This window comes from Rutidosis leptorrhynchoides, chromosome 10 (assembly GCF_046630445.1).
Source record: "Rutidosis leptorrhynchoides isolate AG116_Rl617_1_P2 chromosome 10, CSIRO_AGI_Rlap_v1, whole genome shotgun sequence".
Lineage (NCBI taxonomy): Eukaryota > Viridiplantae > Streptophyta > Magnoliopsida > Asterales > Asteraceae > Rutidosis > Rutidosis leptorrhynchoides.
In genome coordinates, this window is record NC_092342.1 from 204146138 (window position 1) to 204165559 (window position 19422).

Genomic DNA, 19422 nt, shown 5'->3' on the forward strand with positions numbered 1-19422 from the left:
AGAGGATCCCGAGGATGATTTCGAGGAGGACCCTGAGGAGGAGCCCGTGCAGCCACCCTCTACCCCGCCGAAGAAGCAGTCTCGTTTCGATGGCACCGTTATCCCAGGGATTAACGGAGGAAGACCGTTCGTGGATGCACATGGACAGTTGGTTAGGGTCACAGTCCGTAAGAGGGTCGTACCGTATCCCACCAATCCATTCGCGTGTAAGACCACCCGTACTGTGCCGACTACATCTGCACCACCTGCACCATCTGCACTATCTGCACCACCTGCCCCACCAGCATCCCCCGTCATCGAAGACCTGACGAGGGAAGTGTATATCCTCCGTGCTCGGGTAACTGAGCTCGAGGATCAGATGTCCCACCTGATGGACATCATTTACCCACCATCACCGTAGGATTATTGTATTAGATTTCCTTATGTAACACAGTTAGTAGTTTCATGCTTTACTCATGTATTGTACGAACCTTATGCGGATGTATGCAACTTTCTTATTAATGAATAGAACTTAATGTTGTTTAAATTTTATACGGTGTTCTATTTACGCTACTGTATGATGATTTTGTGGTATCTGTATCTGGTTGCTTTACTTAATTGTGTGTTATGTTCCATACTGGGTGCCTTATGCTATAGTATTATGGAATGCTGGATTTTGACGTAAGTCAAAACTTTTGTTCAGAGGAACAATGGCAAACGGAAGAGTCCCAAGGGAAACGCCCACAGCGGCACCGATTAAGGAAATGATTGCTGCTCAAATAGCCGCAGCTATGGCGAATGCCAACCCTGCTCCAGCTCTACCGGCCAACCCAGCAGTTCAGAATGGGTGTACCTTTAAGGAATTCCAAAGCTGTAAGCCACATAATTTCAGTGGTACAGAAGGGCCAGTTGGACTGACGAGATGGTTTGAGAAGTTGGAAGCTGTATTCCGTGTGAGCAACTGCTCGGAAGTGAACAAAACTAAGTACGCCTCCTGTACTCTGTCGGACTGCATTTTAACCTGGTATAACACGCTTGCTCAGGCTAAAGGAATTGACGAGGCTTATGATACACCATGGGAGGAGTTCAAGAGTGCTATGATCGAGGAGTATTACCCCCGAACCGAAATTCAGAAAATGGAAGCTGAGTTTTGGGAGCTGAAGGTTGTGGGAACCGACCTTAATGGCTATAACCGAAGGTATTTGGAGTTAGCTTTGATATGCCCCACGATGGTTACCCCTAAATTTAAGCGAATGGAATGATACTTGTGGGAACTTCCCAAGACCATTCAGGGAAATGTCACTTCATCGAAACCAGCAGATGTCCCGGAAGCTATGCGCATGGTGCACACCCTGATGAACCAGATAATCTGCAAGGAACCAGAGAAAGCGAAATCAGAATCAGGAGCTAGTTATGAGAAACGTAAGTGGGAAAGCAACAAAGGGAAGGTCTTTGATCAGAACCCAGCTAAGAGGCATGAGGGTTTCAAGGGAAACAACGACTGGAGGAACCCCAACCCGAACCCTAGCTCAAACTCTAACTACAAGGGTAGTCTCTCACAGTGCAAGAGATGCTACAAGCATCATACATGGTACTGTAACGTGGTCTGTGAAAAGTGTAAGAGGACTGGGCACATTGGCAGGGACTGCAAGATCACCACCCCAGCTGTGAGGACAAACCCTACTGGACCAAGAGAGTGTTTTGAGTGCGGTCAACAGGGCCACTTCAAGAATGAGTGCCCGAACAAGAAGAAGGATGCTGGACCAGCACGTGGGAGAGTTTTCAACATGAACGCCAGGGATGCCCGTGAGGATCCTGACTTGGTCACAGGTACATTCACTATCAATAACCAATTAGCTTCTGTTCTGTTTGATACCGGTGCCGATAAGAGTTATGTAGATAGACACTTTTGCTCTAAGATAGACTGGTCGTTAGTACCTTTAGACGAGAGTATTCTGGTTGAAGTAGCCAATGAAAAACTTGAGAAAGTTGACCAAATTGGCCGAGGAGGCATAATAAACCTAGCCGGTGTGGACTTTGAGATTGATCTAATACGCATCAAGTTGGGAAGCTTCGATGTGATAGTTGGTATGGACTGGTTGTCCAAAGTAAGAGCAGAAGTTGTTCGTGGAGAGAAGATTATCCGTATACCTCACGAAGACGGCGTGCCTTTGATCGTACACGGAGAGGACTAAAGTTGAACCTCTTTAGTTGCATGAAGGTACAGAAAGTCATGAGGAAAGGTCGTTTTGCTATTCTGGCACATGTGAAGAAGTTAGAAACTGAGGAGAAGAGTGTTGATGATGTGCGGATTGTGAACGAATTTCCCGACGTCTTTCCAGAATAATTGCCTGGATTACTGCCGCCGCGATCAGTGGAATTCCAGATTGATCTAGTACCAAGAGCTGCACCTGTAGCTCGCGCACCTTATCGACGAGCACCTTTTGAATTGCAAGAATTGCAGAGTCGACTGCAGGAATTGCTAGACTGTGGATTTATCCAACCAAGTTCATCGCCTTGAGGCGCACCTGTTTTGTTTCTGAAGAAGAAGGACGGATCTTTCCGCATATGTATCGATTATCATGAACTGAACAAGTTGACGATCAAGAATCGATATCCCCTTCCCAAGATTGATGATCTTTTCGATCAGCTGCAAGGATCCAGTGTTTACTCTAAGATCGATTTACGATCAGGATATCACCAGTTGAGGGTGAAGGAGAGCGATGTGATGAAGACTGCGTTCAGAACCCGTTATGGCCATTATGAGTTTCTTGTGATGCCATTCGGTTTAACCAATGCACCTGCCGTGTTTATGGATCTCATGAATCGTGTATGCAAGCCATATCTGGACAAGTTCGTTATCGTCTTCATAGATGATATCCTCATATATTCCAAAAGCGAAGAAGAACATGAGCAACATCTTCGACTCATGCTAGAACTCTTGAGACAAGAGCAACTTTATGCCAAATTCTCCAAGTACGAATTTTGGTTGAAGGAAGTTCAATTTCTTGGTCACATCGTGAACGATTAGGGTATCAAAGTTGATCACGCAAAGATCGAAGCTATCAGCAAGTGGGAAACCCCCACTACTCTGACTCATATCTGCCAATTTCTAGGTCTCGTCGGTTATTACCGAAGATTCATTGAAAGTTTCTCCCTGATTGCGAGTCCTTTGACTGCATTAACTCATAAGGGGAAGAAGTTCATTTGGGAAGCCGAGCAAGAGTCAGTATTTCAAACCTTGAAGCAGAAGTTAACCACCACACCTATCCTATCTCTTCCCGAAGGCAGTGATGATTTTGGTGTGTACTGTGATGCCTTGAAAAATGGTTTTGGTTGCGTATTGATGCAAAAAACGAAGGTTATTGCTTACGCCTCTCGACAACTGAAGATTCACGAGCAAAATTACACAACGCACGATCTTGAACTTGGAGCTGTTGTCTTTGCACTCAAACTGTGGAGACACTATCTTTATGGAACCAAGAGTACCATCTTCACTGATCACAAAAGCCTCCAACACATTTTTGATCAGAAACAACTGAATATGAGACAGCGACGATGGATCGAAACATTGAACGACTATGATTGTGAACTACGTTATCATCCCGGAAGGGCAAATGTTGTAGCTGATGCGTAGAGCCGAAAGGAAAGAACGGTACCTCTTCATGTCCGTGCCTTGAACATCACCATTCAGACAAATCTCAATAACCAGATCCGCGTAGCCCAAGAGGAAGCTCTCAAGGAGGAGAATATTTCTCAAGAGCACTTGAACATTCTCATTTCTCGATTTGAGGTCAAGGAGACTGGACTTCGATACTTTGCCGAAAGAATTTAGGTGCCCAAATATGCAGATCTGCGGAGCCTTATTCTAGATGAAGCCCACAAGTCAAGGTATTCAATTCATCCAGAAGCTGGTAAGATGTACCACGACCTCAAGGTTCAATATTGGTGGCCAAACCTCAAAAGGGATGTTGCAACTTATGTTGGAAAGTGTTTGACTTGTTCCAAGATCAAAGCCGAACATCAGAAGCTATCTGGATTACTCCAACAACCCGAAATCCCGCAATGGAAGTGGGAAGGAATAACAATGGATTTTATCACGAAGCTACCAAAGACGGTAGGAGGTAATGATACCATTTGGGTTATCGTTGACCGTCTTACCAAATCTGCTCAATTCCTAGCCATGAAGGAAACCGATACGATGGAAAGACTGGTTTAACTATACATAAAGGAAGTTGTATCTCACCACGATGTACCCTTATCGATTATCTCAGATCGTGATACCCATTTTGCTTCTAGATTTTGGCGTTCTTTGCAAGAAGCCTTGGGAACACGTCTCGACATGAGTACCACATATCACCCGCAAACTGACGTACAAAGCGAACGAATGATTCAGACTTTGAAAGACATGTTGCGTGCTTACGTTATTGATTTCAGAAAAGCTTGGGAAAAGCATTTGCCGCTAGCCGAATTTTCTTACAACAACATCTATCATTCGAGTATCAATGCCGCACCTTTCGAAGCCTTGTATGGTCGCAAGTGCCGTTCTCCTATTTGTTGGGCCAAAGTAGGTGAGAAGCAAATCATCGGACCTGAGTTAGTCCATGAGACAACGGAGAAGATTGTTCAAATTCGAGCTAGGCTCAAGACGGCCCGTGATCGCCAGAAGAGCTATGCCGACCTTAAATGTGGAGATCGCGAATTTCAAATCGACGACCGCGTTATGTTGAAATTCGCACCTTGGAAAGGTGTAATGCATTTCGGAAAACGTGGAAAGTTAAACCCGCGATACATTGGTCCTTTTGAAGTCTTGGAGTGTGTTGGACCCATTGCTTACCGTTTGGATCTTTCGAATCAATTGAGCTCCGTTCATCCTACCTTCCATGTGTCAAATCTAAAGAAGTGTCTTGCAGAACCAGAACTCGTCATACCACTTGAGGAGCTTACGATTGATGACAAACTTCATTTCGTGGAAGAACCTGTCGAAATTATGGACCGTGAGGTCAAGACCTTGAAACGCAACAAGATTCTAATCGTCCGAGTACGATGGAATGCAAAACGAGGACCAGAGTTTACTTGGGAACGAGAGGATCAAATGATGTAGAAGTATCCTCACCTCTTCCCGACTCTACCGTCTACCTCAGCCTAAAATTTCGGGACGAAATTTTCATTAACAGGTGGGTAATGTAACGGCCCGACTTTTTCGACTTGCTTTTGTGCTTTGTGTTTTCACAAAACTGTGTATTTGTGCGTACCGAGCTATATTATACTCTGGGAACTCCCTACATGTAGATTACTTTCATTTATATGTTAAGACGTATCATTAAGTATGTATGATACTTAAATTAACCCTCGGAAGCCTTTATGACCGTTAGTGTCACTTGACATTTTTAACGAACTGCGTACTACATACACGTTTAACTTTTGTCGTAATAGGAATATTATGACTACGAAATACTAATTGTTATTTTATAATAACAATTACTTGAGTTTTGGATGCTTAATTACGCTTAGTAATTTACTAGAGCACACTAGTTAGTCTTGTTGGACTTTCTACCTTGTTGGACCTTAGCCCACCCTACACTAGTTAGTGGACTATTTAATTAGCCCAATTATAAGTAACTAGTAACCCATTAATAAGTAAGACAAATGCCCATTTATTAGAGGGAACATGCTAGCATTTTTTCCAAGTATTATCCTTAAGGTTGCATGGGATCCTAATACAAGCACCAACTTTAGACAACCATTAACCAACAAGTAAAAAGGTATCCCCCTTATCCCCCTTGGAAACCCAAGACCTAACCACCACCACCCTCACCTCACCTCCTATAAATACTAAGCCATTTCCTCACCATTCACACTTGATTTCCATTCACAATTTACACACACTTGTTCATTTATTTTCTCTCTAGTCTAAAGCATGTAAGTATTTTGAATTTCTTTTCTTCTTCTCCTTCTCATCATCACGAGTTCATCATCATCATTAGAAGATCAAGCTTTTTAGCTTTTGATCTTGATTACATCTTGTAGATTCAAACATGGATTTGAATCCTTCAAGAACATGGAAGATTCAAGCTTTCTAGCTTTGAATCTTCACCTACTTTGTAGATCTAAATCTTTTAGCTTTAATCTTGTTATTTTGTTATAAGGATTCAAACTGGTGTTTGTAATCTTCATGTATCTTAAAGATCCAAGATTTATGCTTCAAGATCTTCAAGAACACTAAAGATCCAAGCTTTTTAGCTTAGGGTCTCATTACTATGTTAAAGATCTTAGCTTTTTAGCTTATGATCTCATTACTTTCATTATTTTGTTAAAGATCTTAGCTTTATAGCTTATGGTCTCATTAGTCTTGTAAAGATTCAAGCGTTCTAGCTTTGTAATCTTATAACTTGTGTGAAAAGGATCCAAGATCTCTAGTTTAGGGTTCCATCACTTTATTTGATTTAGATTATATTCATATTTATTTGATTGAAGTAAAGTTTGTAGCTTTAGTTGTAAATAGAACTTGTATTTGTGTTAAGACTAAGGATATGATGTAACCTTGGTTCATCATCCATCTAAGACTCTTAAATGAGTTGTGTTCTTACTTGGTCTTAACATATTGTGTGTTGATGGTTGAATCTTGATCAAGGTGAGGCTAACCCGTCAATGAGGTGTACACTTGAAGCTACAAGCATTAAGGATGAGAACCGTGATGAGCATCAACACCAAGAACCCCACCGGAGCACTTGTTTACTGTTTTTCGGGATCTGATCAGATTCCTGGACTTCTGGAAAATTGATTTTTAGTTAGTTCGTTTCGAGTAGATGACTTTTCGTTTAGGCCTCGACTTAATCCGACATACGGTTTAGGATTTATAGCCCTTCGAAAGTCACTACGCCATTATAACGTTGTGCTGAAATTTCTGACCTACTCGCACTTAAACCACACGGTCAAACGAAGACGAGTTAGGTTCTGAAAATTGGTCAGCGGTTAGAGGACTCATATACGGAGCCATATTCACTGACTACGCGTCTTTTCGTTTTGTATATAGGTCGTAGCAGCTGACCGAAGTTAGCCTATTGTTTCGATCTCTATTCTTATCAAACTTACTTAGCTTTTATGATGATGAATGGTGATGATGATGACACTTAAACTTAATTTATTCACTTTTAACCTTTTGGGACAACATACTGACCTAGTGACTTTTGACTTAGGTTGACGACCTTTCGGACCGACTTACTACCTGCATACATTTTATATCGACTTTTACTGCTTATTCACTGTGAGTTATAGCTTCCCTTTTTACTTATACTATTTTTGGGACTGAGAATACATGCGCTTTTTACGTTTTACTTACTTGACACGAGTACTTAAACATTCCCTTAGCACGGTAACGTTTAATCATTGGTTTTGAACCGGTGAACGTGAATATTAGATATGGATCTATAGGGTTTGACATCCCTACTCGGGCTAGTCGCGCTAGCATTTAACGGGTGTTTGATACTTCGAGGACATACGCACTCGCCAAGTGTACTTTTAGGGGGTATTACTATAACGTTAAGTTAGTTACCGGGTGCCCAAAGACAAGCATATACTTTTCATACTGTTTTGAAGCACTGAAATCTCGTGGTCTACATTACTTTACTGATTACAAACTATAGCTCACCAACATTCGTGTTGGCTTTTAAGCGTGTATTTCTATGGTGCTTAGACGATGTTGCTTCCGCTGTTAGACTTGCTGTCTTGGTGTTATAGACTTGCTGTTATGGACATGCTGTGTTAGATTTCAGCTTCATTACTTAGAGATGTCTCAATCATGAAACTTTTATCTTGCATTCATAACTTATGTTATTTTCAAATAATGACTTTGTAACGAACTTTGTGTCACGTTATCTTTTGTAAACGCTATCTTTTTATGAATGCAAACTGGTTTTCAAACAGCATGTAGTACTTGATCGTGTAAAGATCCTGTTGTCGACGAATCGTACACGATGGTTTTTTACGGGGCGTCACATATTTCTTTTAATTTTGAATATTAATTAGGTGGTTATATGGGTTTTGTTGAAGTTAAGTGTGGGGTGTTAATTGGGTTGATATAGGCTATTTTTGTTGTTTATTATGATTCTCTAATATGCTTATTGCTTGATTCACATGCATATTGATCTTACATTGCTAGTTTTGATTCTAGGGTTCTTGAGTATGTGAAATTCTTGGAGGTTTTTGATTTTGATGTTTAATTGCCATGTCTTGGATGTTTTTAATGATTGTTCATGAGTTTGTTAGTTGTTAATTTCCACAAATCATTCAATTGCTTGATTATTAAATTTAGGGTTCATGCCAATTTAAGGTATTTTGGTTTAGTTGACTGAGTTTGACTCAGTTTGACTTTTGAATTGAGTTTGATTGTGAGAATGTAATATGACTATCTTCGTATGTTGTTGCTTTATTTTGTTATGATTTGAATTGCATGAAAGCTTTGATTGGCATTGTGAAAGTATGATGTAATGTGTTTATGAGATGATGAGATTTTGTTGATTGAGTTTATGAATATGAAGGATGGTTGTCAAACATGAAAATGAATGTGGAAGTTGAACTTTAGATTTTCTTTTTGACTAACGCTAATATGTTTCTTTCATATTTGGTTTTTGTCTATGTTGTCTATTTTGTAGGGAACTAAGCGACCAAGCTCTTCGCAAAGTGAACTTATGGCACCAATTCATCTGCGAGCTCATAAGATTCCTAAGGATTTACATCCTTACTTAGTTTGGGAGCATACTAATTACAATTATACAGAATGGATGGATGTGCTAACCGAGATTAAGGGTCGCACGTTTATTTCTACCCGTTATCCTGACTGGGAGCCTCTCAAGGAGGTTGGTTTGGCCGATGAGGTCCGAGATATGTTGGTTCAGAAATATTATACTTCATCTCAGGGTCGTCATGGTTTTAATGATTGGTATGAGTTCTTTCATTTAGATCGTCCAATTTATAAAGTGTGATGTTTGGAGTTCTTTTCAACCGCAAAGTTTGTTCACACCGCAAGGCGTAGCACCGATACATTAATGACTTTCCAATCGGGGGTCAAATGCGTTCCATGAGTATCATGGACATGGAAAATGTCCTTACAATCTATGAGGACGAAGAGGTGGATGAAGATATTTTCAGGGATTATTTGGATACGGGGAAGTTTTTAAGCAATACATTTAAGCATGAGGAAGCTTGGTATAATATGACTCATTTGCGAACTTACAAAGCTAGTAGCAGCTCCTATACCCTCATCAAAGACAACCATTTATGGATTATTCAGCGGTTCATTGCCAATACCATTAATCAGAGATGGTAGAATATAGAGAAGGTTAACATCGCTGATTTATTCTATCTTAGTTGTTTGTGAGAGGATGTTAATGTCAACATTACTTATGATGTTGCAAAGTCTCTTTGTGGGCAGGGTCACAATCTTAAACCCGAAAGCCCGTTGAGCGGTGGAGTTTATGTTACTTTGATTGCTGAGTTTCTGAATCTTTCTCTTACGCCCCAGCATGTTAGGCAAATTCATGTTGCAAAAATTGAGAATGAGAGCATACGTGCAATAGGTGCACAGGTATATGAGCGGTACAAGGTGTTGGTGCGTAAGAAGAAGAAAATTTGTAAGTATACGAGTACGCATGCTCAATCTGAAGCAGATTTAACTGATTCGGATGAAGATGAGGAAGTGCCTCCAACTATTGATGTGGAGATGACTGAAGCAGGTAGTTCTAGTAGTGCTGGAATGACGTGCGATTTCATTACAAATCAGTTTAGTGGGATGCGACTTCATACTGAGGGGTAGTTTACGGGTATGAGGAGTTATATTGATGATCGTAGACGAGCAGATCGAGCTTATTATGATGAATAAAACATGTTGCTTCGTCAACATGTGGATGAAGGTAATGAGCAGACTTGGTATAATCAAGCGGTTATTCAGGAAAATGTGTAGTGAACGCAGCATTCCTTCAATCTCTACCAACAGGACTCACAAAACTTCATTCAACCAGTTGGTCCTAGTTAGATTGACTGGGTGGGTCCAGGGATGTCTCGACCTTCTTATAATCATGACTCAGCTCTTGCCCAAGCTCATGTCACCCACCATCTAGCGATGCAGCTACAGTACCAGCAGTCCCAGCAGCAGAATCAGGATCAGCAGAACCTCGGGCCTAGTGATGGGTCCTTCTGGGGTTCTTTTGAGCAGTTTTTATGATGGTGTGTGTGTGTGTGTGTGTGTATGTGTTTTAAGACTTATTCTTTTATTTGGTTGTAATTTGGAGAACTGTATTTGATATTCTTAAACTATGTACTTGGATAATTTGATGGGGCATTTCGGTACCGCGGTGGTACCACCCCATCCCTTGCATGCGTGGTTTCTATGTTATTTGCAGGTTTTGATGATTCGCATGCTGTTACTTTTCAAAGCCTGGCATTAAGTTCAGTAATTTATTTTTGCATTTGAGGATTATTGTGTGATTGATGTTCGAGTGGATGCCGATTTTATTATGCTGGCAGTAAGTTCAGCACCATCGTGCACCGTCTCTTCATGATCTTCGGAACTAAAATCCGGGTTTCTTTTTCTTTTTCCCTTTTCACTATTATCCTCTCGAATTTATCTTTGATTATCTGATTTCATGTAAATGAGGGCATTACATGACCTTAAGTGTGTGTGTGGGGGGGGGGGGGGAGATAAATCCTCGTGAACATTTTTCGCCAATTTGAAAATTTTATGAACTTTTTGAACAAGATTTTGTTAAAATAAGGACGCAAAGTCTTCCAGGATTTTAATAATCCAAATTGTAGGATGATTTAAGTCCATCCATTAAGGAAGTTGAGTCTTCCGAATGCCGTCTTACTTGGTGTAGGAGACTTCCTAATCTACATCATTTTATACTGAAATTGGTTAATGCATCATTTCACAATGTATTACACCGATGTATCGCAATGTGAGAAGAGGAGCCTTGAGTTTCAACCTGTGTTGTCTTCTTGATGAAGAGCAATGGCTTCGTGTTAGTGTTGCTAGACAACACACGCCATGGTCAAAAGCCATGGTACCTTTTTCAAATACTGGAATGTAGTATATGCTTCCTACAATTTCTATAAACTAGCATAAAGGCTAGATGTGTGGGAAGTGGGTTCCAAGGACCTTAAATAAAATAAACAAGTGTTTAAACACTTTCGGGTAAATCGAGTCCTCCCATGTTGTTTTTAGGAAGTAAAGTCTTTCGAAGTTTGTAAGTAAAGTCTTACAAGTTAAGTTGAGTTTCAAAAGACCATTGCTTGAAAGTAAAGTCTTTCAGGTGTCGTGTAATAGACCCCCCAAAATATTTACACCCAAGGTAGTTGCCTTCCTCTCGCCTTCGAACCGGAGGGTAGTTCATCTTTGATGATATACTAGGTTGGCAATTACCCGTACAGTCGTTCCACAACCGGAATGGCTTTGAAAGCCACCTTTTGAGCTCAAGACAATTGTTATCTCATTAGTTTTGAACCGGGAAGTAGTTCATCCTAGATGATATACCGGGGTAACAATTGTCCGTAAGGTTGTCCTAAAATCGGGATGGCTTTGAAAGCGCATAGCCTTAAAACCTAAAATTTCCAGAAAACTCATTTTGTGTTAAAACTTAACTAGTTTTCCGGTTCTTAAAATACAAAAATGGTTTTCTAAAGGTCTTGATTTCTGTAAGGCCAAATTTTTCTTGGTTCCGAACGTGGTGTTCTTGATTCTGGGTATTGAAGCTTTTGGGTAATCACGAGCTTATTTGTGGAAGATTGATCTTAATTGAAGACTACACGATATGGATATTATTGCTTTTGAAGATGATATTGGTATGTCTTGATTCTATACTTTTTGAAGGCTTGTCCGAGTATGTTTGTTTCTACGTTAGTTGATGTTATTTGAAGATAGACTTGCTTGAGGACAAGCAAGGTTCAAGTGTGGGGGATTTGATATCGCTCCAATTATACATAAATTATATCGCGATATCGGTTCTTTATTCGTATTTATTCACGAAGACTTGAAGACTTTTGTGGTTATTTGAGAGAAATGGATGATTTGAGCTCGAGAAGTCTTTAGGTTCATGTTTTGGTGTTTCCGGCGAAGAATTAGTTTCATATAAGCTTAAAGTAAGATTAATTGAAAAAAAATGAAGTGTTATTGAGACTGAGGGTGATCGCGGCCGCAACTCTGGGTATCCCGGCCGTAATACATTGACATAACTTGAAGATTTCGAAAACAGTCCAATCCCGGTCGCAACTACTGAATCACGGTCATGATTAAGGAAGTCGATCGCGAGCGTAATCCTTATATCCCGATCGCGATCCGGGGTATATCTGGCCACTTTTTCCCTTACTATTTAAACACGAGGTTTTCACCCTAATAGTATGTGAAGTTTTTAGGCTACAAATTGGTGGAGATTTTGAAGATATTTATCATTCCTTTAAAGATTAGTTTATCTCTTAATTCCATTCCATCATTTATTACTTTTGGTACTATATTTTTTTTATTAATTTCTTCATTGTAATCATGAATACTTCTTGTTTTTATTATTACTTTGTTCCTTGCAACTTTAATATGCTAGGCTAAATATTTTGTGTGTTTACTTGGATGTGAAACTAGAGATATTAGATTGTTCTATCATATGAATTTAATGTCTTGTGATTTAAATTAAGTGTGTTTGATTAAAGAACCATTTTTATGCATGTTCTATATTCTTATTCAATTACATAGATTGTTAATCGTTTTGTAGTGACCCAAACTTTTCCATGTTTATATATATATAATGAAATTGTTATTTACATGATTAAGTGTTTCCAACATGTTAAGCAATCAAACTTGTTAAGACGTGATTAATTGAAATAGGTTTCATATAGACAATTGACCACCTAAGTTGACCGGTGATTCACGAACGTTAAAACTTGTAAAAACTATATTGATAACATATATGGATATATATATATATATATATATATATATATATATATATATATATATATATATATAGTTAACATGTTATTATGATAAGTAAGTATCTCATTAGGTATTTTAACAATGAGTTATATACATAAAAATGAGACTATTGAATTAAGAAACTCGAAAACGATATATATAACGATTATCGTTATATCAACGTCTTACTAAATACATATGAATCTTTTTAAAATATTGATACACTATATTTATATATGTTAAATGATAAGTAAACATATCATTAAATGTATTAACAATGAACTACATATGTAAAAACAAGACTACTAACTTAAGGATTTCGAAACGAGACATATATGTAACGATTATCGTTGTAACGACATTTAATTGTATATATATATATCATATTAAGATATATTAATACATCATAATATCATGATAATGTAATAATTTAACATCTCATTAGATATAATAAACAATGGGTTAACAACATTTAACAAGATCGTTAACTTAAAGGTTTCAAAACAACTATTACATGTAACGACTAACGATGACTTAACGACTCAGTTAAAATGTATACACATGTAGTGTTTTAATATATATTCATACACTTTTGAAAGACTTCAAGACACTTATCAAAGTACTTCTACTTAACAAAAATTCTTACAATTACATCCTCGTTCATTTTCATCAACAATTCTACTCGTATGCACCCGTATTCGTACTCGTACAATACCTAGCTTCTAAATGTATTTACTATTGGTATATACACTCCAATGATCAGCTCTTAGCAGCCCATGTGAGTCACCTAACCATGTGGGAACCATAATTTACCATCTAGCATGAAATATCTCACAAAATTACAAAGTAATGGAGCCTATATTGACACTACACATTCACGTGAAATGGAGAGCTCACAAACACATTCACTTTGCAATTTTCTTGAATCAAATTACTCTCTCAAGTGTTTTTCCTTTGTTCTAAGTGTTATTCATCATCTTCAACAAAATCTAGCTCAATCTAGTTCATAAATCCATACATAAACCAAGTTATAAAACAACTACTCAAGAACACACCAACAACACTTCCAAGCTTGCTAGCTTACTTTCAATCTTGCAAATCTATTTCAAGTGATCATCCAATCTCAAGAAATCTTTCTTATTTACAGTAAGATATATTTCTAATTCAAGGTAATACTCATACTCAAACTTTGATTCAATTTCAATAACTATAACAATCTTGTTTCGAGTGGAAATCTTACTTGAACTTGTTTTCGTGTCATGCTTTTGCATCAAGAACTCTCAAGCCATCCAAGGATCCTTTGAAGCTAGATCTATATTTCTCATTTCCAGTAGGTTTATCCACAAAACCTTAGGTAGTAATGATGTTCATAACATCATTCGATTCGTATATATAAAACTACCTTATTCGAAGGTTTAAACTTGTAATCACTAGAACATAGTTTAGTTAATTCTAAACTTGTTCGCAAACAAAAGTTAATCCTTCTAACCTGACTTTTAAAATTAACTAGACACATGTTCTATATCTATATGATATGCTAACTTAATGATTTAAAACCTGAAAACACGAAAAACATCGTAAAATCGGATTTATGCCGTCGTAGTAACACCGCGGGCTGTTTTGGGTTAGTTAATTAAAAACTATGATAAACTTTGATTTAAAAGTTGTTCTTCTGGGAAATGATTTTTATTATGAACATGAAACTATATCCAAAAATCATGGTTAAACTCAAAGTGGAAGTATGTTTTCCAAAATGGTCATCTAGATGTCGTTCTTTCGACTGAAATGACTACCTTTACAAAAATGACTTGTAACCTGTATTTCCGACAATAAACTTATAGTTTTTCTGTTTAGATTCATAAACTTAAGTTCAATATGAAACCATAGCAACTTGAATCACTCAAAACGGATTTAAAACGAAGAAGTTATGGGTAAAACAAGATTGGATAATTTTTCTTGTTGTAGCTACGTGAAAATCGGTAACAAATCTATATTAATCATATCATAGCTAACTCATATTGTATTATACATGTATTCTAATATATTATGTAATCTTGGGATACCATAGATACAAATACAATGTTTTGACATATCATATCGACCCATCTATATATATATTTCGGAACAACCATAGACACTCTATATGCGGTAATGTTGGAGTTAGCTATACAGGGTTGAGGTTGATTCCAGAATATTATATATACTTTGAGTTGTGATCTAGCCTGAGGCTTGTATACACGAGGTCGTGGATTGATTCGAGATAATATATATTGCTTTATTTCTGTACATCTAACTGTGGACAACTAGTTGTAGGTTACTAACGAGGACAGCTAACTTAATAAACTTAAAACATTAAAACATATTAAAAATGTTGTAAATATATTTTGAACATACTTTGATATATATGTACATATTTGTTATAGGTTCATGAATTGACCAGTGGCCAAGTCTTACTTCCCGACAAAGTAAAAAATCTGTGAAAGTGAGTTATAGTCCCACTTTTAAAATCTAATATTTTGGGATGAGAATACATGCAGTTTTATAAATGTTTTACGAAATAGACACAAGTAAATGAAACTACATTATATGGGTGAATGATCGAAGTCAAATATGCCCCTTTTGCTTGGTAGCCAAAGAATTAGTAAACCGATCTACTAATTGACGCGAATCCTAAAGATAGATCTATTGGGCTTAACGAACCCCATACAAAGTACCGGATGCTTTAGTACTTCGAATTCGTTTTTATCATGTCCGAAGGATTTTCTAGAATGATAGGGGATATTCTTATATGCATCTTGTTAATGTCGGTTACCAGGTGTTCACCATATGAATGATTTTTATCTCTATATATGGGATGTATATCGAAATATGAAATCTTGTGGTCTATTATTATGATTTGATAAAGATATAGGTTAAACCTATAACTCACCAACATTTTTGTTGACGTTTAAAGCATGTTTATTCTCAGGTGATTAATAAGAGCTTCCGCTGTTGCATGTTAAAATAAGGACAAGATTTGGTGTCAGCATGCTTGTATAATATTGTTTAAAACTACATTCGAGATTTACTTTGTTGTAACATATTAATATTGTAAACCAATATCTATTGGTAGTGTGTAAGTGTGATATTTTTAGATTATCATTTCTGGATAATCTAGGTGATGTCCATTTAACCTTGTCGATAAAATAAAGGTTATGGTTTGTTTTAAAAACGAATGCAGTCTTTAAAAAACGTCTCATATAGAGGTCAAAATCTCGCAACGAAATCAATTAATATGGAACATTTATAATCAATATGAACGGGACATTTTAGTTGGTATCCGAGCGTTGGTCTTAGAGAACCAGAAATTTGCATTAGTATGTCTTATCGAGTTTGTTAGGATACATTAGTGAGTCTGGACTTCGACCGTGTTTTCTTTAAAAACGATTGCTTAACACTTTTGTTGGAAACTATATATTATTAACATGTAATTATTATGTGATATATTAACCTCTTAATATGTTTGATATTGTGTGATAGATGTCTACCACTAGTACAAATCCCATCGACTCACCTAATAATAATGAATAGTCGAATATACTTTGGGAAGATACACAAATTCCCGAAGAGGAACCGGAATAGGAGGAACCGGAAGAGGAGGAATCAGAAGAAGAAGAGGTTTCGGAGGAAGAAATATTGATACCTACAATAAATCGATTAAATAAAAAAAAATCCTCAACCAACGGACCAAAGTTAAAAATGGTCAATGGTGTTTCCGCCGAGGAAGCAAATTATTGGGAAGATTACCAATTTTCCGATGAATCGGATCCCGATGAGGATTCTGATGATGTTATAGAAATTACCTCGACCCAATTTAATAAAGCAAAAGAAAATAATAAGGGAAAAGGTATAAAAATAGAGAAACCTGTTTCCAACCCCGATGAACTTTATATGTGTCGAAAAAATCCGTATTTCCTAAATTGTAACAATAACCCGGGAACCTCTAAACCACCAAGTTTTTCTAAACCATTGTGGAAAATGACGGCTCGTATTAGAGGAACACCATATATCCCTAAGAAATTAGGAAAACGAACCAAGTCCGAAGAAGAAGAAACCAGTGATTCAGATTAGAGGGTTGTAATCATGTTGTGTATTATATGTATTGTAGTGTGCTTGTACTTTTATGTTCTATGTAAAAATTACTTGTATTGTTTGTTAATTATCTTTTACGAATCTAATCCTTGTCTATTTTACAGTATAAAAATAAAATGGACGTTAAGGGTAGACAACCGAATATTTTAGAAGACCTACCAGAAGATATGATTGAGGAAATCTTGTATAGAGTCGGTCAGAATTCATTAGCACAATTAGTTATGGCGAAATTAACTTGTCAAATATTTGAAAGACTTTCCGGAAATGCCTTAGTTTATAAAATGCTTTCCTTTGATAGGTGGGGTATATCACATTGGGGAGACCGTAAGTTACGTCGTGTTTTCTTTAAAGCGTTAAATGCAGGGAACCCAAATGCAATTTTACGCTACGGGTTAAGAACCTATTTTGACTCAACATATCCCAACATAGGATTTCGTTAGTTAGAAAGACCTTCTAACATGCAACATAAAGAAGCATGTTATACTTACGGGTTAGTGATGTTCGCTTCTTACCAAAGTGAGAAAAAGAACATCGGGTTACAACTTTTAAATAAAACCTTCTCTCAAGTGACGGATTCAGTAGTTGAGGTGAGAAACAAGGTTTTTAGATTATTAAGAGGCAGTTGGACATTACGAAACCCTCGTCCTTTTGACGACATTACAACATGCTGCCTAGCCAATGGTCATAACGGTTACTTTCCACAAGACCAAGGATGGGAAGTCGTCTTAGTAAAACCAGAATGTATGACTTGTTTCTGGACTTATGAATTACGTGTCTTTATTTCTTTTGCAGAACAACTTGCGTATTAACTAGAATTGCCTTTATAGCTGTCGGGTAGCAAAGTTATTATGTACTATATTTCATCCTATATGTATAATAGCGGTATTTTAAGTTTGTAATATTTTGTATAAAGTTTGAACGCGAAATATTATTGTAATAAGTTTTTCATATAGAAGCGTAGTAGTTGAGTTGTATAGTAGCTAGTAAGTATGAACTTAACGGGTAGGTACTACCCGAATTAAAACTATAAAATGCTAATATGAAGAAAAAGCTTTTATAAATAAGTTCATATAATGCTACGAAATACTATTGACTACTCTTAAATTCTATATGATTAACTCAATTCTTTTGGCTATTTTTGAAGGAAATGGCACCGGCGACTCGTCAGAATTTGAACATGAGCGAGGAAGACTTCCGTGTTTTCCTTGCAGCAAACATAGCCGCAGTACAGGCTGCAATGCAAAATAACAATAACTCTGAATCTAGCAGTGGAACTAATTTCACAAGAAATCATGTAGGATGCTCCTACAAAAAATTCACTGCCTGTAAACCTTTGGAATTTGATGGAACCGAAGGACCAATTGGATTGAAACGATGGACCGAGAAGGTCGAATCGGTGTTTTCCATAAGTAAGTGTACTGAAGAGGACAAAGTTAAGTACGCTACGCATACCTTCACAGGTACTGCGTTAACGTGGTGGAACACCTATCTTGAACATGTAGGACAAAATGCTGCTTATACACTACCGTGGTCAACATTCAAGCAATTGATGAACGAACAGTACCGTCCTAAAAACGAAGTCAATAAGCTCAAGGTAGAGCTTAGAGAGTTACGAACACAAGGGTTCGACATTACCACATATGAACGACGATTCAAAGAGTTGTGCCTATTGTGTCCGGGAACGTTCGAAGATAAAGAAGAGAAGATCGACGCGTTTATAAAAGGGTTACCAGTAAGGATCCAAGAAGATGTGATTTCACACGAGCCCGCTTCCATACAAAAGGCAAGTCGAATGGCTCATAAACTCATAAATCAGATTGAGGGAAGAATTAAAGAGCAGGCGGCCGAAGAAGCCAACACGAAACAACTCAAGAGGAAGTGGGAGGAAAACGGTGAAAAGAATCACCAGTACAACAACAATAATAATTACAACCACAATCGCAACAACTATCCCAACAACCGCAACAACAATCGCAACAATAACCGCAATCCTAACAATATCTACAACAAACGTCCTAACAACAACAACAACTACAACAACCATTTCAACAACAATAACAATCCCAACAATAACCTCAATAACAACAACAGCAACAAAAACCAAAATCAGCCATGTCATAGGTGTGAAGAAAATCACCCGGGGTTTTCCACGACATTTTGCAACAGGTGTAAAAGAAATGGTCATAGCGCGACAAAGTGTGAGTTTTACGGACCAAGGTTTTTCAGAACTAAAGGAACAAATAGTGTCGGAACACGTAATGCCGGAACGAAAAGTGTCGGAGCAAGTAATACCAACGCTGTTTGTTATAAATGTGGAAAACCAGGCCACATTATTAGAAATTGCCCAAACCAAG